The 25,295-nt window shown below is 40.9% G+C and overlaps 2 pseudogenes; both read left to right on the forward strand.

The window, feature by feature from the left end:
- The first annotated feature begins 5,811 nt into the window (after positions 1–5,811).
- On the forward strand, positions 5,812–6,787 carry LOC148009882 (delta(7)-sterol-C5(6)-desaturase pseudogene; annotated as a pseudogene).
- A 7,933-nt stretch (positions 6,788–14,720) lies between these two features.
- Positions 14,721–17,061, forward strand: LOC148009883 (delta(7)-sterol-C5(6)-desaturase pseudogene; annotated as a pseudogene).
- Positions 17,062–25,295: the final 8,234 nt, after the last annotated feature.

Genomic DNA, 25,295 nt, shown 5'->3' on the forward strand with positions numbered 1-25,295 from the left:
GGCACACAAAAACATCACTTTAATTGTTGTTGCTCTCGGATAATTCATGAAACCTATTGCTTTCCACAGCTAATCCATGAAAGTGAAAATGAATCTCATTCTTATACAACTACCACCTCTCATGTTAGAAGAATGTAGTCCATTGTAAATAAAGCCATCTGCTGTGCATCCAAGAAATAACTCATAGAATAGGAAAACTCTCTTTATGTAGCTCCAAGATGCATTGTGTTTTTTCCTCCCAAGTAGGAGGAAGGAGAGATGACTATGCCAGCAATCAAAGGCCTTCGCCCTCAAAATATGAACTAGCCAGCTCGACACTATGTGGTGCTATAATCGCCCACTGTAATATTCTGCTCATGGTAATGGTGGAAATGATAGATCTCATCACTGGCTAAATAACGCTTCTTCTGCTCCATGGCTATCAGAGCCTTCGTCAACTCTCGATGATCACCCCCTAACAATCATAACGATCAACTGCCATAGTTACACTTGGAATATATCACCGGAGTACGACATGAAGAACCCCCCCCACGGCGCAGAAAGATTCCGCCCAATAGAAAACTTGACGCAGTCACCATGCGTTGTTCATTCTCCTCCCCATGCAAAGCAATCAGCCCTGTATATACACCTGCATTTTTATTTTTTCACTTTTTTAAAATTTTAAAGCTAAGGCTATTGGCTCTGTATATATCCCTCATCACCTGCATTTTTATTTTTTCGCTTTTTCTTAAAAATTTTAAAGCTAAAGCTCAATAGCCTTAGCTTTTTCTAAAAGCTAAACCTTTTCACACCACTTATTTCCTCATGCTAATTTTCCAACCTTTTTTTTTTCAAACATCACAAACCATTTTCAATTGTGATTATTTTTCAAAACACAATTACTAATGTCTTTAGGCACACACTCGTGCTCAATTCCATCTACGATGTTAGTATGTATCTTTGTCAGATCCATCCCTTCAAGACTCATTTGTTGTCCAACATTTTATGCCTTCTAGACCATTGTGACCACCATATTATTTCAAAATTATTCTCATGCTTGCTAAAGCTCTTTAGCCATGCCAATGCACACTAACATTATTGACTAGAGGAAGATTTCTAATGTGTTTAAGGTAGATAGAGGTGCCATGAAAACACCTGGCATGATGCATGTGTGTGCTTGTGAGCGGCCTCGAAGGTGTACTGAACTAGTGCACTAGTGTAGGTAGGTGTGACTGATCATGAACGTTTAGTGTGTCCTAATGCATTCATGGGGCACTTTAGTGTGTGTGGTGTGCCTCAATGGGTGTAGTAATGAGGTGTCAATGTTCATGTGCTAGGTATAAGGCACAAGGTGCACCTAGGTGGACCTATATTGCGCTAACACACTAGGTATAGTTAGTGCCCATGTGCAATATGTGAGAGTGTGTGAATGGGTCATGTGTGCAAGGAGGTTTGCTAGGGCATAGTGTACATTAGTGTAGTCTATGTGGACTTGTGTGCTTATGTGCACTCAAATGCACACAAGTATCTTGGTGTATGGATGAATGTGCCTAAGAAAAAAGTGAGTGCATTAGGCATAATGTGCTTAATTAGAGGCTCAAACATACATATGACGAGAGAGTACTTAGTTTTATGGCCATTAAGGTGATGTAAATGTAATAGGATGTGTAACTAGGATCTAAGGGTGTGTGTAGGGGTTGCGTGTGTATGCACAATGTAGCATGTAGTGCTCTATGAATGTAATGTGCATGTGTGCAAGTGAGGTTGACATGTGCTCTATGAATGTAATGTGCATGCGTGCATGTGAGGTTGACATGCAGTGATTTGGTAATTTAAGTGAGATTTTTCTATTGTAAGAGCTTATATGAGTGTGGGTGTATATATGTGTGAGTGTACTATGTGCATAAAATGTGTCTATGTGTGGGACTATTGTGTACATGTGCAATGGTCCACATGCATGTGTGCATGGATCTATGCATGTGGATGTGTGCATGTGCATGTGTCTACATGTGCATGCAAGGGTTTATGTGTAGGGGTATTGTGCATGTGCATGCATGCAAGGGTATTATCCAATATCCTAAGTGCGAGTACCTATCTGTATGTGCATGGGTGTGCATGCACATGTGGGGGAGTATGTGTAAGTGACTATGTGTGGAGTCACCCTAGGTGCAAGGAGTTGTGTGTATGCATGCAGATGCAATAGTTTATGTGCACATATGATTGTGCAAGTGTAAAGGTGTGTATGCAAGTGCATGCATCTCATGCCTGCAAGTGCATGTGTACACATACATGCATCTACTTGCAAGTGCACAATAAGGGCTATGTGCAACTATCTATGTGTAGGTCTCTAAGTGCAAGGGTATCCTGTGTGGGCACCTATGTGCATGTGCCTAAGTATGTATGCATGGATCTTCAACAAGTGCACAAAAGCTATGTTCACATGCATGCATGCATGTGTGTGGGTAGATATGCAAGTGCAAGAATCCTAGGATTTGTGTGCATAGATGTAGTGGTCTTGTGTATATGCAATAATGATGTGCACATGTGTTGGCCTATGCGCAAGTGACTATGTGCATGGGTTTATGTGCATGTGCATGTGCATGTGCACGTGTCTATATGTGGGGGTCTATGTGCATGTGTGCATGTGTATATGTATGTGCATATGCAAAGATGTATGGGTGTCTAGACATAAGGATGTGATAGGCTTTGGTTGTGAGAGTCTTAGTCTATGTGTCAATATGAATGCATCTATGTACACATGTGCAAGGGTGTTGTGTACATCCACATAGTTGTGAGCACATGTGTGGTCTGTGTATGCATGTTAAAGTGTGTGTGCAAGGGTATGCATGCATAGTTCTATATGCACATGTGTAGGTACATGAATAGTGGTGTGCAAGGATACTAGTGTGCATGCATGGGCATTAGTGTAGTGAGTCACATGCAATGCACCTATGTGGAGGATATAAGTTTTATGTGCAAGTGCACTACAACATATACATGCTATAACGACGTTTATAACGACGTTTTCTTTATATATTAAAAAATCCCCATCGTCGGTATTAGCGTCGCTACAAAACCATCGCTATTTGCCTCACTATTTAGCGACGCTAATACCGACGAAAATAGCAACGGTTACAAAGAAATTTCCGACGCTAATACCGACGATTGCAAAATTATTTTCCGACGCTGATACCGACGGTTGCAGAGAATAAAATTTTTTTGTGGCAGAGCTGCAGATGCAGCCCTACCACAGTTAGAGCCACACAGGACTAAGAGACAATTCCTGCTGTCAAAGAAGTTAGAAAATCGATCCCAAATAATGACAAGACTTTGCAAACAAGGACTTTCATGACATTAATTAACACAAATGTGCACTGCATTGATAAAGAAAATAACAGAACTTAAATTGAGAAGTGCTACTGCGACAAAGCAAATATGGAGTCATGCTACAACATAGAAGTCCGAATCATATATACTTTGCTATTACATATGGAGGATAGAGGCCATAAGGCCTTACATAATACGAGATGGGGAGTAATCCTATGTAGCCTAATCTGCTCTCTACGACTCATCCGCATCAGAAAACTCCTCTCGCTGTAGTGGCATATGAAAGGGAGTCTGCAACAGCAAATACATATATAATTGTGAGTACCAAATACAAACTGACATTTAATGACAGATTTCTCAAATTAGGAATGATATTTATTACTACTTAACGGTCCTCCGCGAGCATAGAGCTTCTCGATCAGGGCACTCAAGCCATGCTTCTCCCCGTATGTCACCTCTAGTGCAGTCGGGTCACGATTCATAAAACCTTGCTGTGGCACACAAACATTGAAAAACAACATACTTGAGATTCATGTTCGAAATACATACATCAACATGGATGTCATTAAATTAGAGTACTCTACCCTATTAATACTTATGAAATCTGCCACGAATGTTGCGTGGCCGCCGCTACCAAGGTGATGCACCGATCCTGCGTCCAAGCGCACCTTTGCTGTGTCCTTCTGCTGCTTCCACTTGTTTGGAGTGGATGTCGCCTCATCCTGGAGATTACTCCAGTCCTCTGTATCCAGCCACTTTGACTTCGATTTGCCTTGCTTGACTGCTTCGTGTGCATCAGACCGCCTATGCGACTGATAGTCACGCATACACATCATCATCCACCCTCTCGAAAATCTATCATTGCTAGAGGGCTGAGGGAATTCTCGATACAATGTATCGATTATGTACTCCTTGCTGGCATCTAGGATCTCCTTCCACTTGCCTATAATGTTGTGCCGAAATACTTGTTGGCACAACTCATGCATCCTAGAGATGATAGCTTTTCCATCATCATTCATGTATAAATGGCTAGAGGCCTTATCTATGAGATACGAGTAACCTCCAAGATTTTGCAAATGGTTACTTTCATGACATTAATACAAATGTGTCAAACACAACTTGAATTGATAAGTGCTACTACGAAAATCTTCATGCGAAAATACATACCTAGAGGAGTGGGTTTCGTGTACTTTTTGTCGGCCCTGGGAGTGATTCGTGGGGTGCGTGAAGGAGTGGGAGCACCAGACGTCTGCCCACCACCGCCAGTGAAAGACAATGTCGACTCCCTAGTGGCAGTGCGAGTGGGAGAGACTACATCCACGTCCCCACAACAGGAGCTACCTCCTCCTCGACCACCTGACTCTGAAGCAAAGCGAGACCTGCGATTGTGTCTATTGGAGACCGAAGCATTAGACCGTCTAGAGTCTGCCGATCGTGCTGAGGTGGAACGGGAAAGCTGTGCATCGGCTTTATCTCTGACCTGTGCTAGCTCCTCCGGTGAGAAATCTTTGTCCTGCTGCTATTTGTTCTAGCTCTATGTGCAATGACAGTCTTTAAGATCACCACATGCTATACATCTCGGTATGAAGGTAAAAAACCAGGAACTTCAGGGTTGAGGAAAAAGGTTACTGTTTTCAAACAACCAAATGAAGTTACTTTTGTTTTTGCAGTCAAAGTTTGCTCCAACATGACAGCCTTGGTGCAAGTGTTTTGAAGATATGCTACAAGAGGGACATTTAAAGGAGGAAGCAGAGTTGCTGCAAGATATGTCTCTTGCAAATAATCTTGGTTGCTTGGATGTCAATGTTAAATTAATGCAAAAGGCATGGTGACATATTGCTAGCACAGCAATGCTTTGACAAAAATTATGCTCATGTCAGACTTTTATAAAAGTGCTGGAATGAGGAAGGTTGCTTGCCTAATTTTGACATGTGAACAAGAAAAAGAAAAACTAAAAATAGAGGAGAAAAGGAAGGGGAAAAGAGACTAATTGGGGAGAGAATTCGAATAGTGAAAGGAGGGAAGATCGGATGGCCTGTGGAGGATACGTGGAAAAAAAAAGAATTTGAATGGGGAGCTTTTTCTGTCTCTTTTTTTGGCTCGGTCTGTTTGGTGTCTGTGGGGTGGTCTACCTGTGTACCGCGGGTCTGCATTTTCGGCCTCTGGGCTTTTCCGAGATGGTGGCAATTGTTGAAGACTGCGAGACCAGATCAGGTCGCCAGGGAACAGGGAATCCGAGATTCTCTGCAGAATCATAAACGGGACGTATTCTTGATTGCTAGCAAAAAGATAACTGGGGAATGTTTTCTCATATGAGGCAAAGAGAGGGAGCTCCCTTTTGATGGGAACAGCCTGTTTTTGATAAATCTCTCTGACTCTCATGACTCGGCTTCAGCAAAGACAGACGTTTTCCACAGTTATGGCGAAAACTTGAATACCTTAAGGCTTACACACAGACAGAAGAAGAAGCAACCATCATGTATCTCATGTTTTACACCAACGAGAATGGCGAAAAGGTCTACACGCTGCAGAAAGAGTCTCCGCTGGGCACTCCCACTCAATCAGCGCATCCAGCTCGTTTCTCTCCAGAAGACAAGTTCTCGAAGCACCGTGTTGTATTGAAGAAGAGCTTTGGCCTGCTACCCACGCAAACACCCATGCCAACCTACTAGTTGTCTGATAATACAGCGTATTCTTTGAACTACTTCATGGAGTAAACATCCTGGTACAACGATTTGGTCTTGGATCTCTTCTTCCCTGCAAAGTGGTCCCGTACACCGCCCAGACATGGTTGAAGAATTACATTGCCGGGGTCATCTTATACTTTGTGGGAGGCGATCTCTAGTGTTCGTACATCTACTATTGGAAAAAGCATGTGTATTTCCAGGCTATGCCTTTACATGTTTCCTTGTCTACAGCATCAGAATACATGATTGAACAAGGCTGGACTAAGTGTTATCCTAAAATCAGCCATATTGGATTGCTTCACTACATAGCATGGTCGATTGTTTACCTTATGGTAGTAGAGTTTGTCATTTATTGGATGCATAGAGGTTTACATGATTGCAGACCTCTCTACAAATGACTACATGCAATACACCATATTTTCAACAAAGAGAACACTCTATCGCCATTTGCAGGGTTGGCATTTCACCCAGTGGATAGGATTCAGCAGGCCTGTCCACATGTGATAGCAACTCTGTTTATACTGACCCACTTTATAACTCATGTTGCTCTCATATTTCTAGAGGCTGTTTGGATCACCAATATTCATGACTGTATCCATGGAAACATTTGGTCAATCATGGGTGCAGGCTATCATACCATCCACCATACAACATACAGGCATAAATATGGAAACTTCCTGAAGCAGCAAAATCTCGTATGCATTTTTTTTGCAGCCATGCTTATGTGGATGGATCTTTGGTCAATTTTTGTTGTTCCTGAAATGAGACAAACAGTGGCTATGGATTCCAATTGAATACCCTTGATGCTCAAAAACAGGATTGCTGAAAATTTCTGCTAGTCTGATGTACCTGTTGCTGTTGTGATCTGAATTTGATAGAAGATCTCTGAAAGCATCTGAAATCAGATGTGTGGAACAACAGAAGGATCACTGCACTAAAGGACATGCTTGACTGGATTATTAGTGCCATTATTACGTTCAATGTAAAAGACATTATACATCTAAATGTATGTAAACAGTTTAAGAGCTACTTCCACCTAGATGCAATGCTGACTAAGAGAAACTTCAGATTTTTCTATACATGAGTTTCCTGTAACTCACCTGGCAAGGAATATAGTGAACTTTGGCATCAAATATTTGAGTTTTTCTTGTTAGCCTCATTTCTTGCTGTATCTTGAACCCCGTGTTCTGCAGCCTTTGCGTGAACTCTCTAACATTTCTGGTGAACCCGACGTGAAAGTGCTGCGTCATCAGCAAGATGGGAGATTCGCAAGAAGAGATGACAGATGATAATGTCATGAAGAACCTGTTTCAGTCATTTACCATGTATATGCAGCAGCAAGCTCATGCAAAACGTGACAGTGATGCTATGGATGCTTTGAAAGCTGTCCAACAGGAGATGAAGCAGTTTAATGGCCAGCAAGTGTCAACTTACCTGCATTTGTATGAAGAAAAGATGAAGTTTTTTGGGGTTTCTCAAGATGTTTGGAGCCGCTACTTCTTGCGGATCGTGGTGCGCGCTCTTGAAGGTCGAATTGCTGAAATTCAAGAGGCACATGCAGGTTGGGCTGAATTTAAAAAGGCATTAAAAGATGAATATTTCCTGGAAGATACAGGTCTTATGAATCGCAGGAATTTTTTAGCATGGGTTTCTATGCCTAATAAGGGACTTTCTGTTACCGCTCTTTTGCGAGAGTTTGAAAGTCATTATGATCAGTTGGATGGGACTGAACAGCAAGCTTTGGAGATGCAGAAAGTGGAGTTATTTTTGCAAGCTGCAGATGTTGATTTACAGGAAAAGTTGGATGATCTTTTGGAAGATCGAGCTATTGATTCAGGTTTAAAGACTGAGTGGAGACATGTCATTGATGCTGTGAATGCTCTTGTCAAGAAGCAGCGCAGGAGAGTCAGATTGCATCGAAATACTAGATCAGCTCCTGAGAAATCTTTGGAGACTTCTTCTTCTATCCCTGCTGCAACTTCTTTGCCTAAGCCTACTCCTCCTGTTGTGAATCCACCAGTACCTACTGCTCCAGTGCCCTTATCTGTAGATGATGTTATTAAAGGCTTGGCGGATTTGACGATTGAAGCAGTCAAAGCTGAAGTTGGTAAGTTAAAGGAGCAACTTATGTCAGTACCTGCTGTAGCACCTGCTCCAGTGACTGCTTTTTCAGCTGGTCAAAGAAAAGGGCGTCGATGTATTTGGTGTGATAGTACAGAGCACCAACATTGCAAAGATTGTGATGCTTTTCAAGAAGCACGTAAGAAGAATGTAGTGTTCTGGGGACAAGATGGGAAGATATGGCTGACAGAGACTGGCGCTCCTCTTGACACGAACTTTGGTAAGGGAGGTATGAAGAAACTTGTTGATGATATGGCTGCGCGATCAGCTTATGTGAGTGTTAGAGAAGATGCTTCAGCTTTTGGAGTCCAGCTTGAGCAGAAATCTAATGGAGACTCTGCTTTATGGTCTTCCGCCCTGGAGATAGCGAGAAGAGGGAAAGTTCAAACTTCTACTATGACTTGTGTGGGCTCTAGCATCCGAGGAGAAATAGGATGGGATTCTCCTGTTGACAGGTATTCTATTTTTGCTTATATGGCTAAAACGCAGGGTTTAGATGCCATGGTTGAGGAAAAGAGAAGAAGAGATGAGGAGGGTCCTAGCTCCTCCAAAAAGACTAGAGGGGGTGACTTTGTTTCACCACCTGTTACAGCTCCACCTATGTCAAATTCTCCAACTCAAACAGGTTCTGATCAACCAATGGGAGACAAGCAGAAAGAAAAGAAGCAACCAAGAAAAGAGCCAGGATTCAAGCTCTTGTCAGACCTTGATATGCAAACGGATATGAGTAAGATTTTTCATGAAAGAATTTTGAATAGTGAAGTCACTTTTACTGTTGGAGAGGCTCTTGGGATTGCTAGAAGAGAAATACAGGATCAGATGCAGGATCTTTTGCAGAGGAAACGACATGCGATGGAAGGACCTGCTTTACAGGGATTGTGGCATGGAACTCTTGGGGAAGAGCATGATGATGCAGTGATGGTTGAGAATGCTTCTGTTAATCCACAATTGGAGAAAATAGTGCAGCCTATGCAGTATGAAGATGATGAGACCCCTATTCTCATTCCTCGCAGCCATTTTTCACGAAGTCATTGGGCTAGAGCAACCACTGAGACAGTGGTAAGGATTGGAGAGAAACAAATTCCCTTGATTGCTTTAGTTGATCATGGTTCTGAGATTAATCTTATTGCTCGAGGTATTTATGAGAGTGGCAAGTGGCCTATGGATGCAGAGCATGGCTGGCGCATGAGAGCCGCCAACAATACTTCTGGTGATATGTATGCTGCTTGTCTGAGTATCAGAATTTCTATTGGTAATGTTGAAGAGGATTATCATTGCTTTGTTCAGGATTCATGTTCTTATCCGATTATTCTTGGACAGCCTTTCATTACAGAAGCAAGAATGGAAACAAAAGTGATGGATGATGGGTCAGCTTATGCGCGGATACGCAGTAAAGATGGTATGCGAGCTGTTCAGTTTATGACTGTTGGGGTAAATCATCCGAGAAACAGGGACTCCTTGCGTGAGGCACCACTACCTGCGAAGGAGTTGGATTTTCATTAGGTACCGCTGTCTTGCGAGACGCCAGTGGTACGGAGCGGAGAAAAGAGGAGATCTCGCCTCCTGGCAGCTAGTCTTTCTCCAATAACTTTGTTGGGTTTACTTCAGATAGTTCAGTAAGTTATCAGAAAATTTCAGATTTGCCTAGAGCTGCCAGGCAGTACATTGGTCGTAAGGAGAAAGAGTTGAAGAATGCAGGTATCTTGCAAGCAGAAGAGCATGTGGATGGATTGTATGAAGGGATGTCTTATGCAGATACATTGTTTGAGATAAGAGCAATGCTGAAAACTGATGTATGCAAGGGTTCAAAGATTATACCTGTGCAAACCTTGGATATGTTTCAAGAAATTTCTGGTTTTATGCTGCAAACAGAGTTAGAGGCTGAGAAAACTCAGCAAACTGAATTTATGGCTGATCTTGATCAGCTAATAGAATTGCAGAGGGCTGAATTCATTCAGCCAACAGAGTTGAATGCAGAAAAATTTCTGCATATAGAGTTTCAGGATGCATCTATGTAGTCCAAAGAGCCAAGGGCTGAATTCATTCAGCCAACAGAGTTGAATGCAGAAAAATTTCTGCATATAGAGTTTCAGACTGCATCCATGCAGTCCATAGAACTAAAGGCTGAAATTTTTCAGCCAACAGAGTTGAAAGATGCTGAAAATTTGCAGAAATTGCAGCAAAGGAAAGAGTGCTTGAATGATGCCAAGGTTGACACAAAATATAAAACAGTTGATAAGAAGGTTAAGCCGGTTGCAGGCCCGCTTCCTTCTGATAGTGATGAACAGATTGAAAAAGCTATGAAGCAGCCTATGTTGAGGGATCCTGTAAATATTGGACATAAGTTTACAGCTGAAACTCTTGCAGAATTGAAGATTGGAAATGATGATTTTTTGCTTCCAGTGGAAAAAGAATGTTTTAGAGAGATGCTTGGACGTCATGGTAAGGTATTTGCTTTCTTTCCACATGAAATTGGCTGCATTAGTCCCGAATTGGTTGCACCTATGGTCATCTTCACTGTTTCTCATGTACCATGGAATATACGTCCTATACCTGTGCCTAAAGCACACTTGCCAAAGCTGATAGAGTTGCTGAATGAAAAGATTAAAATGGGGATTTTGGAACCCTCTTCTGCACCCTATTCTAACAGGTGGTTTACTGTACCAAAGAAAAATGGTACTTTGAGATTTATTCAGGATATGCAGCTCGTGAACAAAGTGACAATCAGGAATGTGGGAACAGGTCTAGTTGTGGATGAATTTGCTGAGGCTTTTGCAGGACGAGCCATTTATTCACTAGGTGACTTGTATTCAGGTTATGATCAGTTTCAGCTTGCCTTGGAAAGCAGGGATATTACTACTATGCAGACACCTATTGGTCTTGTGAGGATGTGTACCTTGCCTCAAGGTGCTACAAACTCAGTTGCTCATATGATGAATGCTATGCATAGAGTTCTTCGAGACTATATTCCGCAGTTTACCATGCCTTTTCTAGATGATGTGCCTATTAAGGGTTGTGCAGAAGAAGAAAAGAATGAAAGTCTTGATTTGCGTGGATGTAGACAATTTGTGGCTGACCACTTGATTGCTTGTGAGCAAATATTGACACGATTAGAGGAGGTAAATTTGACACTTTCAGGGCTGAAATCTGTCTTTGTTGTTAATGAAGTCATCATAGTTGGGCATATGGTTGGATATTATGGCAGAAAGCCTTCTCCTGCAAAGGTGGATGCCATAAACAGGATTGCAGAGTATTGCTCGACTACTTCAGAGGTGCGGAGATTTGTGGGAGCTTGTGTATTTTACATGATTTGGATTCCTCATTTTGCTCATATTGCAGATGTTCTCTATCAGCTGCTTCGAAAGGGGCAGAAATTTCATTGCGATGAGAAGCATTCAAAAGCCATGCGTAAGCTCAAGAAGCTGTTGCAATCAGCTCCTACTCTACGCAAGGTGGATTATCAGTGTGGACGGCCGATCATGTTGACAGTTGATACTAGCCCTATTGGCATAGGTTGGGCTGTGGGACAGGATGATGCTGATGGAAATAGGTATGCAATCCGCTTTGGAGCTAAAGTTCTTAATGAGCGACAAAGGAGATATCCGCAGATTAAAAGAGAATTGTGGGGAGTAGTCACTGCACGGAAGTGTGACAAATGATATTTTATTGGAGCTTCAGTTATTGTGGAAACAGATTGTTTGCCTTTGCTTGGCATGATTACTAGTTGCTCGACTCCAGATATAGCGATGCTTCGGTGGATTGCCTATATCAAATCATTGAATCCAGAATTTCGACACATAGCAGGGAAAGATAATCCAGTTGCTGACATGCTTTCTAGAGCGAGATATGAGGATGAGGAGTCAATGCTTGCAGAAGATGATGAGACAGAGTTTGCTGCTTCTGTCCTTATTCATGATTGTCATGTATCTACTATTGAAGCCTTTATTGAAGAACTTTATGTTGATGAATGGCTGCAAATTGGACAATATCTAAGTTCATTGACTCGAAGAGCTGATTGGACAGATGATGAATTCAAGAAAATCAGAAGGAAGGCTTATGGGTATTTCTTGAAGGATGGTTTTCTTTGGAAGCATCCAAGAAAGAGAGGAGGCTTGCCCTTGAGAGTAGTTTGTGATGTAGCGATGCAAATACAGATTATGCGAGAGTTTCATGAGAGCTCATGGGCTGGACATAGAGGTGTGTGGGCTACCTATGAGAAAATCAAAGAAAGATACTGGTGGAAAGGGATGTATAAAGATGTTTCTCACTTTGTGGAGACTTGCAGGGACTGCCAGCTTTACTCTTTAGTGCGACATCGTGATGAGCTGCATCCGACTTATCCACTATGTATGCATTACAAGTGGGTGGTAGACTTGGTTACTTTGCCAGTGGGACTTTGGCAGATGAGATATCTTGTCTTGGCTAGGGAGGATCTTACAAACTATGTTGAAGGTAGACCGTTGCGGACGAAGACCACCACTACAGTATGTAAATTCTTGTTGGAAGAAATATTTTGCAGGTATGGATGTATAGGCAAGATTACAGCTGATCGTGGAGAGCTAGATGCTGATGAAGCTAGAGAATTCTTCTCACGGCTTGGGATTAAATTGGCTCTTACTACTGCCTATAATCCAGAGGGAAATGGCAAAAGTGAAAGAGGACATCCGCCAATAGTTAAAGCATTGGCAAAAGCTTGTAGAGGTCGGATTGGAGATTGGCCGAGATTACTACCTTTTGCATTGTGGGCTGATCGTTCTACACATAGTGTGACTACTGGATACATGCCTGCGGAGTTGATGTATGGGCAAAAACCTATCATGCCTACTGAAATTTGTGCTCTCACTTGGAGTGTTCTTCCGTGGCATGAGAATTTATCAAGGGAAGAGCTGTTAGCCCTTCGGATTCGTCAACTAGAGAGAAGGACAGAAGATGTGTAGCTAGCCGTTGACCGTTTGAAGGCAGCCCGTCTCAGAAATAAGGACAGGTTTGATTTAAGGCATCGCTTGAGGCCTAGAGCCATAAAAGAAGGAGATTGGGTTCTAGTCTATGACAGTAGTCTAGAAAATCAGCATAGTAGCATGAGAAAAATGGTTCAAAGATGGTTTGGACCGTATGAAGTAAAAAAGGTTTTTGACAATGGTACTTATGAGCTGGCTGAGTTAGATGGAACAACATTGAGGGTGCCTATTGCTGGAAAACGAGTCAAGATTTTCAAGAGAAGAGAAGATGAAGAATATGCACTTGAAGCATTGACAGAAGAAGAGCAGATAAGAGAAAGACAAGTAGAAGAGACAGAAGACATAGATGATGAAGCCGATGGAGAAACAGGTCTACTAGAATCAGAAGATGGACTTGACCTGTTTGTGGAATTGAATGATCCTGGTTAGTTGGCACATCCAGAGGATGCGTAGGTTTAGAGGGGGTGGATGTCGTGTTGCTGCGCATCCGAGTCGTATACACCTCCATTTCTTTTGTTGTGCATTTGTGTTAATTTCCGCGTGTGACTCATTGTTTGTGTGATGCATTTTAATAATCTGCATCCAATGTATATATTCCCTTAGTACATGCGCATGATTTTGTTTGGATGCATGATGTGCGTGTATTAGAAAAATATGAAAAACTGATGCCAAAGGATCTTTGTCCTGCTGCTATTTGTTCTAGCTCTATGTGCAATGACAGTCTTTAAGATCACCACATGCTATACATCTCGGTATGAAGGTCAAAAACCAGGAACTTCAGGGTTGAGGAAAAAGGTTACTGTTTTCAAACAACCAAATGAAGTTACTTTTGTTTCTGCAGTCAAAGTTTGCTCCAACATGACAGCCTTGGTGCAAGTGTTTTGAAGATATGCTACAAGAGGGACATTTAAAGGAGGAAGCAGAGTTGCTGCAAGATATGTCTCTTGCAAATAATCTTGGTTGCTTGGATGTCAATGTTAAATTAATGCAAAAGGCATGGTGACATATTGCTAGCACAGCAATGCTTTGACAAAAATTATGCTCATGTCAGACTTTTATAAAAGTGCTGGAATGAGGAAGGTCGCTTGCCTAATTTTGACATGTGAACAAGAAAAAGAAAAACTAAAAATAGAGGAGAAAAGGAAGGGGAAAAGAGACTAATTGGGGAGAGAATTCGAATAGTGAAAGGAGGGAAGATCGGACGGCCTGTGGAGGATACGTGGAAAAAAAAAGAATTTGAATGGGGAGCTTTTTCTGTCTCTTTTTTTGGCTCGGTCTGTTTGGTGTCTGTGGGGTGGTCTACCTGTGTACCGCGGGTCTGCATTTTCGGCCTCTGGGCTTTTCCGAGATGGTGGCAATTGTTGAAGACTGCGAGACCAGATCAGGTCGCCAGGGAACATGGAATCCGAGATTCTCTGCAGAATCATAAACGGGACGTATTCTTGATTGCTAGCAAAAAGATAACTGGGGAATGTTTTCTCATATGAGGCAAAGAGAGGGAGCTCTCTTTTGATGGGAACAGCCTGTTTTTGATAAATCTCTCTGACTCTCATGACTCGGCTTCGGCAAAGACAGATGTCTTCCACAGTTATGGCGAAAACTTGAATACCTTAAGGCTTACACACAGACAGAAGAAGAAGCAACCATCATGTATCTCATGTTTTACACCAACGAGAATGGCGAAAAGGTCTACACGCTCCAGAAAGAGTCTCCGCTGGGCACTCCCACTCAATCAGCGCATCCAGCTCGTTTCTCTCCAGAAGACAAGTTCTCGAAGCACCGTGTTGTATTGAAGAAGAGCTTTGGCCTGCTACCCACGCAAACACCCATGCCAGCCTACTAGTTGTCTGATAATACAGCGTATTCTTTGAACTACTTCATGGAGTAAACATCCTGGTACAACGATTTGGTCTTGGATCTCTTCTTCCCTGCAAAGTGGTCCCGTACACCGCCCAGGCATGGTTGAAGAATTACATTGCCGGGGTCATCTTATACTTTGTGGCAGGCGATCTCTAGTGTTCGTACATCTACTATTGGAAAAAACATGTGTATTTCCAGGCTATGCCTTTACATGTTTCCTTGTCTACAGCATCAGAATACATGATTGAACAAGGCTGGACTAAGTGTTATCCTAAAATCAGCCATATTGGATTGCTTCACTACATAGCATGGTCGATTGTTTACCTTATGGTAGTAGAGTTTGTCATTTATTGGATGCATAGAGGTTTACATGATTGCAGACCCCTCTACAAATGACTACATGCAATACACCATATTTTCAACAAAGAGAACACTCTATCGCCATTTGCAGGGTTGGCATTTCACCCAGTGGATAGGATTCAGCAGGCCTGTCCACATGTGATAGCAACTCTGTTTATACTGACCCACTTTATAACTCATGTTGCTCTCATATTTCTAGAGGCTGTTTGGATCACCAATATTCATGACTGTATCCATGGAAACATTTGGTCAATCATGGGTGCAGGCTATCATACCATCCACCATACAACATACAGGCATAAATATGGAAACTTCCTGAAGCAGCAAAATCTCGTATGCATTTTTTTTGCAGCCATGCTTATGTGGATGGATCTTTGGTCAATTTTTGTTGTTCCTGAAATGAGACAAACAGTGGCTATGGATTCCAATTGAATACCCTTGATGCTCAAAAACAGGATTGCTGAAAATTTCTGCTAGTCTAATGTACCTGTTGCTGTTGTGATCTGAATTTGATAGAAGATCTCTGAAAGCATCTGAAATCAGATGTGTGGAACAACAGAAGGATCACTGCACTAAAGGACATGCTTGACTGGATTATTAGTGCCATTATTCCGTTCAATGTAAAAGACATTATACTTCTGAATGTATGTAAACAGTTTAAGAGTTAGTTCCACCTAGATGCAATGCTGACTAAGAGAAACTTCAGATTTTTCTGTACATGAGTTTCCTGTAACTCACCTGGCAAGGAATATAGTGAACTTTGGCATCAAATATTTGAGTTTTTCTTGTTAGCCTCATTTCTTGCTGTATCTTGAACCCCGTGTTCTGCAGCCTTTGCGTGAACTCTCTGACACCGTGCCCAAATCCTAAACCTGCACATACAAGGAAAAATAAGTCAATTAGATAATGAATTGCAAGACATAATAAAACTAAGACTTAATTTGCAAGTCTTTATTTTAAAATAATAATAAAAATTAGATAATACAAAACACCATACTCCAAAAACATACAAACTATCCTAACCGATTTGCAAAAAGTGGCATTGCTGTAGTGGGAGGAACATTTTGATCGAGTCACTTTTGTTTAGGGTTCCACAATATCATCTTGACATAGCTCAGTATACACCGGGAGATCTATACAAAATTCTCCACAAAATGAGGACTCTACTTCATTTTCAAAAAACCCATCCTCTATCTCCTCTATCTCCATAGGTGAGATGTCTTGGTCCTCCAAGCAGTTTATCCTAGTTTCTTGTACGCCTTCTATCATTGCCACTATTAAAGGTGTCTCTTCTACGATCGGTACAGGGGTTCTGGAAAACACGGGGATACTCCTAGATGTCATGGGAATGACATACCACCATTGAGATTGTTGGGGATTAGGGAAAACTACGACCTGATCCATATTACGATTAGTATAAAAGTCCACTTTGAAATTGCTAAAGCGCATCAAGTATTAGGGACTCTTACTTGCTCACAGTGATTTGGCAAAACAAATGTATCACTCAAATCGGTCCACTTCTTCATTGAGTCAATCTCAACAAAGCCACTTGGCCCTCTCTGAACAGTTGCACCTGCTCCTTCGAGAGTAACCTTGAACCATTGCACATCAAATATGGTCACTGAGAAACTTCAATAGTCCACTACAAGGATACTTTGTAAACATCCGAAATACTCCATCTCTGCAACTACACGGTTTGGATCTGTGGCACGTCGTCGGCTTTCCTGCTCAAACATTGCCATCACTCCACAATCCATTGTCGATCGTAACTTGTCGATGTGCTCTACTCTGAAATATTGTCCACGTGACCATGCTGCACTATGGACCTTATACTAGGAGAAGAACAAGTATATTAGTTGCAATTTGCAGTATAGATTGTAATTTCTTGGGATTGCATACCTTGGGATTGCATCCACGTGAGAAGTCCCACTCTTCTTCAGTAACTGTTTCTCCATCTTGAGATGTAATGTATCGACATGGCCCTGACCCTGTAAAGGACGTTAAGGAGCTAACTTCTAAGATAACCCCAAACTGTTATACTTAAATCAATTACATGTCATATAGTACGTAATGAGAGAGAACTTACCGCAATCTTGTAATTCAAGACTGCTTGGTCGATTATCTCAACTCGAAACTCTCTATACCGTTGCACATGCTCTATGGACAAATGATGTTTCTGACGAATGGCCAATTTGCATTGCGTGCATGGATAGGGGACACGTTGATTGAGCCAAGTCTCACGATCACCACCATGTTGGTTGTGAGTGCTAGACATCTTGACTGCGATGTAATGGAATGATAATTTAATAACAATTCTATATTGTATATTGGGACCACTCCACTATATATATTTCAGGTCTTTTTTTAAAAAATTTTCACACCTATCTCTTTGAATTCGGCTCTAAACTTATCTATCTTTGAGGTCGGCTCTAAACTATGCTCACACACATACATTTTCGTACCTACATTGCAAAGAATAAAAACCAACACAAGAAAAAATTTGAAAACACTCGCTTCCATTTCTCTCTCTTTCAACACTTCCTAACCTACATTGCAAAGAAAAATAAAGTTTGTAAAGAAACCAAAATAAGGCATACCGTTTTCGTCGTGTTAAGAGTTGAAGGTCTACCACCGGGGCTTTTAGTGTAGAAGAAGAGTTTAGGATTCAAGATTCGGAAAGGAAAAATGGTTTGGGATTTAATAACATCCGAGATTTAGAAATGATTTAGTTACGGAAGAAGAGATCAAGCCTTCTCACTATGTACTTAGCATACATGAACAGAAGGAATAAGACTAACTTGATTACATCAAATGCCTCACGATACATACATCATATCATAAAGGATATTTTCAGATTCTCAATTCATTTATGAATGTCAAATGCAAGCTCTAATGGCATTTATTTCATGTACATTGATGGATTTTAACCCTTTGGAACAAGTATATTGTTGATAGATTCAAATGCATCCAAGATTTGGGCCAAGGATACATGAAATGAATTGAAAAAGTATAATTTTAGCTTCAGCCCTGTTTTAAAACAGAAAATTCCAGCCCATAATCAAGTTCAAAATGAGTGCATAAACTCAAGAAGAAGCACTTTTGATAATCTAAGAACAATGTCCTGAAGAAAAGAGGTCATTTCCCTCCATTACAACCATAAAAAACCCATGTTTGCTCATAAAAATGGATCATAACAGTGGGCTGCCCTGTTTATGACTGGTTATTACAGCCCATAACAGTCCATAAGTCTTCAATATCCTCACCCTTTGCTTGCCCCAAAGTCACTCAAGTACTTGGGTACAAGTCAGGCTTCATTGGACCAAGAATAAGGTAAACAAGATGAGAGAAGTTGTGCATAAGAGCAGGCTGAATACTCTTCTCTCAGATTTCCCTCTTTTATAGACTGTTTCAGCATGCATTTTTGTCAGACCAAAGAGGCAGAGAAGTGGAAGTCTCACCATGTTTACATCTTCAGTAGTTGGGCCTGTTAATCTTCAATTTGTATGCTCCATTTCATGCAGCATAGCTCCAGCTCTCTCCAGTTTTCCTCAGACAGTCCAGCCCGCATTTTGTGCTGAAAAACGCGGGCTACTCCCTGCTCAGTCCCTGGTCACTTTTTGACCAACCTAGGTCACCTGCTGGTCACTTAAGTCAGTTACTTCTGGTCCCATGTGGGCCTAGTGGACTTTTGACAGTTTTTGGCATCATTCTTGGGTTCTGACCATATTTTTGTATCTGAATTAATGTGATGTATCCTATAGACTGTCAATTACTTCCAGATGTCCAAGTTGTAGGTTCTCATAGCCTTTTTTTTCATAAATGTACATGGTATAACTGAAAATTTACTTGCTAAATACAAAAGAACTTGTATAACTAAGGTGGTTATTGGATAACAATGCCTGAATTTTGTATGCAAATATCTCATATAACTTCCAGTGAAACTCTTCTGTGTTCATAAGAATTCCATGATTTATATCATGAACAGTAAACTCTTTGACATTCACCCCCTCCTAACTTGCACATCCTCCGGCATGTGCCATTTCATAAGATTATAGGTCAAGGAGGGTCTTCTTCTTCATCTTCATTCCCTAAGTCTTTTTCTTCCTGCATGTCTTCAAGTAGAGGGCTTACATCTAAGTCATCAAGTTCATAAGTTGAAGATTCTCTTCGTTTGAAGAGTTTGATTCGTTTCCCAGCTATTGGAATCTTTATCATGGTCCCATCCATTTCAGCCAAAGAGTAAATAGCATTATGATATACTACTTTTACAACATATGGTCCAAATCATCTCTTGGCTAACTTCCTATGAGCACTATGTTGATTATCCAGGCTGCTATCATAAACAAGAACCCAATCATTCTCTTGAATAGCTCTTGGACGGAGTTGATGGTGCTTGTCAAACCTCTTCTTATTCTTTAATCTTGCTGTTTTTAGCCTTTCAATGGCTTTTTAACATCTTCTGGCCTTCTTTCAAGTTGCCTTATGTGTAAAGACAGCAATTCTTCCCTATTCATGCCTTCATCCCAAGGCAAGATACTCCATGTGACAATGGATTCCTCAATAGGCATAATAGGTGGCTGTCCATACATGAGTTCAACTGGCATATATCCTGTCACTGCACTATGGGTTGTTCTATCAGTCCATAATGCGAATTGTAGCATTTTAGGCCATTCCCTCAACTTTCCTTTGCATGATTTTGCTAAAGCTTTAAGAATTGGTTGATGGCCTCTTTCACTCTTACCGTTGCCTTTAGGATTGTAGGCTGAAGTAAGAGATAGCTTAATTCCCAATTGAGCAAAGAAATGGTGAGCTTCATTGGCATCCAATTCTCCTCTATCAGTAGTTACTTTAGCAACACATCCATACCTGCAAAATACTTCTTCAAGTAAAAATCTACAAACAGCATGAGTGGATTTTGTTGTCAAGGCCTTTCCTTCCACTTGATTTGTGAGATCTTCTCTAGCAAGTACTAGATATCTCATGTTCCAAATTCCTGTAGGCATGGTTACTAAATCAATAACCCATCTATAGTGCATGGATAAAGGATAGGTAGGCTGAAGCCCATCTCTATGCTTTACCATAGAATATATTTGACAAACATGACAAGACTCAACAAAATGCTCAATGTCTTTATACATGTTTTGCCACCAAAATTTCTCTTTTATTTTGGCAAAAGTACCCCATATGCCTCTATGACCAGCCAATAGGCTTTCATGGAATTCTTACATGACCTGTCTTTGTGTCTTTTTGTCACCTAAGACACGAACAGGCGCCCTTCTTTTCTTTTTTGCATGCCTCCAAAGGTAGCCATCTTTAAGAAAAAAACCATAGGCTTTTCTCTTAATTCTCTTGAATTCTTCATTAGTCCATTCTTCCTTCTTTGTCATAGTGCTCAAAAATTGGCCAATTTTTAGCCAATCATCTGCATAATATTCTTCTTTAAAGTGTGAACAAACCATAACAAAACATGGAATATGATGTTTACTAGCTGTCCATTGTCCTTTTTTGGTTGATTCATCCTTCCTTGCTGATGTAAAAGTTGTTTTAACAGCTGAACCTGTTGTTCTTGCTGTAATTTTTGTTGTACCTGCATTAACAACTTCATTTATAAACTCTGATTCTTCTTCATCCATCATTTCTTCTTCATCCATATATCTCACGTGAAAGCATGTCAGCAACTGGATTATCTCTACCTGCAATATGTTTCAAATCAGGATTTAAGGATTTAATATAGGCTATCCATCTTAGCATGGCTATGTCAGGAGTGGAACAGTTCGCTATCATGCCCAAGAGTGGAAGGCAATCTGTTTCAACTATAACATGTGCGCCCATGAAGTACTCCCTATCACATTTTAATGCAGTTACTACTCCCCAAAGCTCTCTTTTAATTTGAGCATACCTTCTTTGTCGTTCATTAAGAACCTTTGCTCCAAAGTGGATTACATATCTGTTTCCTTCAAGGTCATCTTGACCAACTGCCCATCCTATTCCAATAGGACTTGTGTCCACTGTGAGTATAATGGGCCGTCCATTAGAGTAGTTGGCCCTCTTTAAAGTGGGAGCTGAAGTTAGCATTTTCTTGAGTTTCCGAATAGCCTGAGTGTGTTCTTTTGTCCATAGAAACCTTTGGCCCTTTCTTAGAAGCTGATAAAGATTTTCAACAACATGGGCAAAATGTGGTATCCAAATAAGGTAGAAGACACATGCACCAAGAAATCTTCTCACTTTTGAAACATTTGTACATTCTTCTTGCATTTTGCTTATTGCATTTATTTTAGATGGAGAAGGCTTTCAACCATATGGACCACACATATGACCGACCACAAGGACTTCTTCAACTCCAAAAACAGATTTAGCTCCTGAAAGAGTAAGATGAACTTCTTCTAATTTAGACAGGATCTGAGAACAATCATTAATATGATCAAAAACAAACTTTCGACATCCAAGTTCATTGAGTTCTTCATTTTTCTCATGAACTTCACATCCTTTGATTGAAACATCATCAAGAAAAGGAAGAGTCAATTGAGGAATATAATCCCTTAATACTTTATGCATAGCATTCATCATGTAAGCTACTGAATTCGTAGCCCCTTGAGGTAGAGTACACATGCGCACTAGGCCAAGAGGCGTCTTCATTGTAGTAATGTCACGACTTTCCAAAGCAAGCTGAAATTGGTCGTAGCCTGAATATAAGTTTCCCATGGAATAGATTGCCCTTCCTGCAAATGCTTCGGCGAATTCATCCACAATTGGTCCTGATGCAACATTTCTTATAGTGACTTTATTGACGGGTTTCAAATCTTGAATGAATCGTAAAGATCCATTCTTCTTAGGTACAGTAAACCATCGGTTGGAATATGGAGCTGAAGATGGCTCCAATATTTGCATTTTTATCTTTTCATTTAAAAGCTCCAATAATTTAGGCAAATGAGCCCTTGGAACCGGAATTGGTTTAAGATTCCAAGGCACATGTGGGACTGTAAAAATTACCATTGGTGCCACAATGCTTGGATCCACACAGCCAATTTCATGTGGCTGAAATGAAAAAGGTTTACCATGGTTCTTTAATATCTGCATGAAGATTTGCTTTTCAGCTGGCAAGAGAAAAGAGTTGTCACCAATTTTCAGCTTTTGTAGACTTTCTACTGTAAATTGGTGACCAATATCTTTAGGATCACGAAGGCTTGGTTGTTTGGAAGCCCTCTCTGCCAGTCCTTCGCTTTCAGGTGGTAGAGGTGTAGCTATCGGGTTGACCTTCTTATCAACTATTTTATACTTTATTTCTACTCTTGCTTCATCCTTGTTTGGTTGTCCAAAAGCTTCATAATCTGCAAATTCTTGAATTATGTCATACATATCCAATGTACATACCTGTATGGACTGATTTTCAGCTTGATTTTCTGCATGAATGGCTGTATAAATTTCAGCCATTGTATCATTATAATTCAGCCCATAAAATAGTCTTGAAATTTCTTCATCTTTAGGTAAAACATCAATCTACTTCAGCACTTGCTCCATATGACTTTAATACTTTCTTTCAGCCCTGTTCATGGCTGAAAAGTATTTGTGATAGCCCACACCATTGGCTGGAAAAAACTTGCAAATCAGCTTTTGACCTTGCCTCCTTCATATGTGGAGGCAATTTTTTGTGACATGATGCACTGCCATAGCCTCCACTTATAGCAGCGCTACCCGAAAACCCTTAAATTCTCGAGCATTAGGAGGAACATGATGATCTCTCAATCGATTCCTATTCCGATGGTGATTAACACAGAAAGTTAGGAATTGAATAGCTTTATCATTATCCTTGCTTCTTATCCGAGCATATGATGAACCATCATCAAGAGCCTTTGTCCCTAAACGAGACTCGGAAATAAATGGTTGTCCAAGAATGATAGGATAACTATAGGAATCTTGAACAAATAAATGAAATTCATCTTTTACATTACCAATAGTAACTTGTACATAAGGACATGCTGCATAAAGATCGCCAGAAGAGTTATTGGCTGCCTTCATGTGCCATCCTGGGTCCACATCAATGGGCCATCCACCATTCTCATAGAGACTTCTTGACATAACATTAATTTCCGATCCATGGTCTATAAGAGCAATGCATGGAGCTTCTTTCTCACCGATTTTAACAACAGTTTTAGAAGTCGCCCTTGCCCAATGGGTACGGGAATAGTGACTACTTGGAATAAAGTGAGTTTCACTTTCTTCTTGCTTGTTGTGAAGAAGAGTCTCTTTCTTATGCATGGGCTGCACTTTAGATTGAGAAGTTTCCACATGATTATGGCTTCTTCAGCTTCTGCTTCATAAATGTCTTCTTCTTTGGCTTCTATGGGCTGCAATCAATTCTTTGATTGCCTCCAGTCGAATCCCTTGGGTTTTCAGCTTCCCTTCATCCTGCAAATACACATGAAGTACTTGCAAAAAAGCATGTATAGATTCTTCAGTTTCCTCACCAACATATTGTCTTTTTCGTTTAAGTACATCAATTATTACATCATGAAATCCTTGCTTTGCAATACCGAGAATTTCACCTAATGTAAATTCAATTCTGCTTCCAAGAATCCTTTCTTCTAGGATCCGTTTAAGATCCGTTGCGGTCTCTATATCGGACTACAACTTGTAACTGGGATGTTTGCCTTTTCTTTTTCCTTCCATTTTCTTTGCTTGAGGGGCTTCTCCCATGTCAAATTCTGGTGGTGGCGGATTTTCAGTAGCCTTCTGTTGGTCTGGTTTGCTTCTTGTTATGTGTTTAGTCGGTCCTGAAGAGGAAGGACCGGCAACATCTTCTTCTCTTCTTCTCTTTTCTTTTATCATGGCTTCTTGATTATTAATTTCAGCTAACCGAGCAAAAGCTGAAAATGAATCCACAGGCTCAGACCATCCGGTTCTTCCTCGAATACATAGGCTGGTAGTGGTTAAATCATCCTTAGTTGCCTTGCCTTGCTCCATGCGTTCCAAGGCCTGTGTCCACACTTTAGATTTTGCATTAGTTTTACATGTTTTAACAATTTCATTAGTTGGCTCAATTTGCAACCCATAAGTTGCAGCATCAACAGTTGCATAGGCCGTTTTTGTTGCCAAATCCTCCAATCTTTTCTTCATGCCACCGTTGCCAAAGTTCAGCTCAAGAGGAAGCCCAGTTTTGGTTGCATGAATTTTACCATCCTTCCAAAAGACTAATTTTTATGCTTCAGCTTCACGGAATGCACCGCACTCCCTCTTGTCATGCTGAAGGCTATCACACCAAATGCAGCATCTTTTGAAGCCTTCTTGTGCAGGTCTTTAGGCGGTTGACCGACCCCTTTCTTCTACTTTAACATCAAGCCTTTTTAATTTAGAATTAATTTTTGTTAAATTAAGATGGAGATCCCGCATGCTTTTAATTAACTCATCCATGACATCCTTCTTTGGAGAAGGAACATCAGAATTTCTTAATTGCTCGGCCATAGAGACAGGAGGTCGAGAAACTGGAATAGGCTCCTTCATAGAAACAGTTGTTACAGGGGTTGATCCCCATCTTAGGCGCAATCTCTCTCTTCGAGCAATCATATTAACTGCTTCAGTGACATCACTCCAAACAGTCTTCAATCCCAACTCAGAGTTAGGGTCTTCAAGTCAGTCAGTCAATTTCTCCTGAAGAGAAGAATCTGCAGCTTTTAAAAATAATTCAATCTTTTGACTTTCCATACCTTGTTGGTCATCGGGATCTAGTTGGGCAAATTTGCTTTCAAACTCTCAATGAAGAGCAGTAGCAATTAGACCCTTATTGGGCCTTTCGACCCATTCGGTGAAGATTTTCTTTGTCATAAGGCCAAAATCTTCAAGGAAAAATTCTTCTCGAAGAGCCTTCTTGAACACAGTCCATCCAGCATCTTTTTGGGAAAGACCATGAATTCGGTCCTGGAGACCATGCACAGCCAAGCGGGCACTCAGTTTCAAGCATCCATGGTCATGTGGTCCGTGTTCAAGGTTTAGTGCTATGGCAGATTTC

The sequence above is a fragment of the Lygodium microphyllum genome, chromosome 30 (genome assembly GCF_053477565.2).
Source record: "Lygodium microphyllum isolate KBCC chromosome 30, Lygodium_microphyllum_v1.1.10, whole genome shotgun sequence".
Classification (NCBI taxonomy): Eukaryota; Viridiplantae; Streptophyta; class Polypodiopsida; order Schizaeales; family Lygodiaceae; genus Lygodium; species Lygodium microphyllum.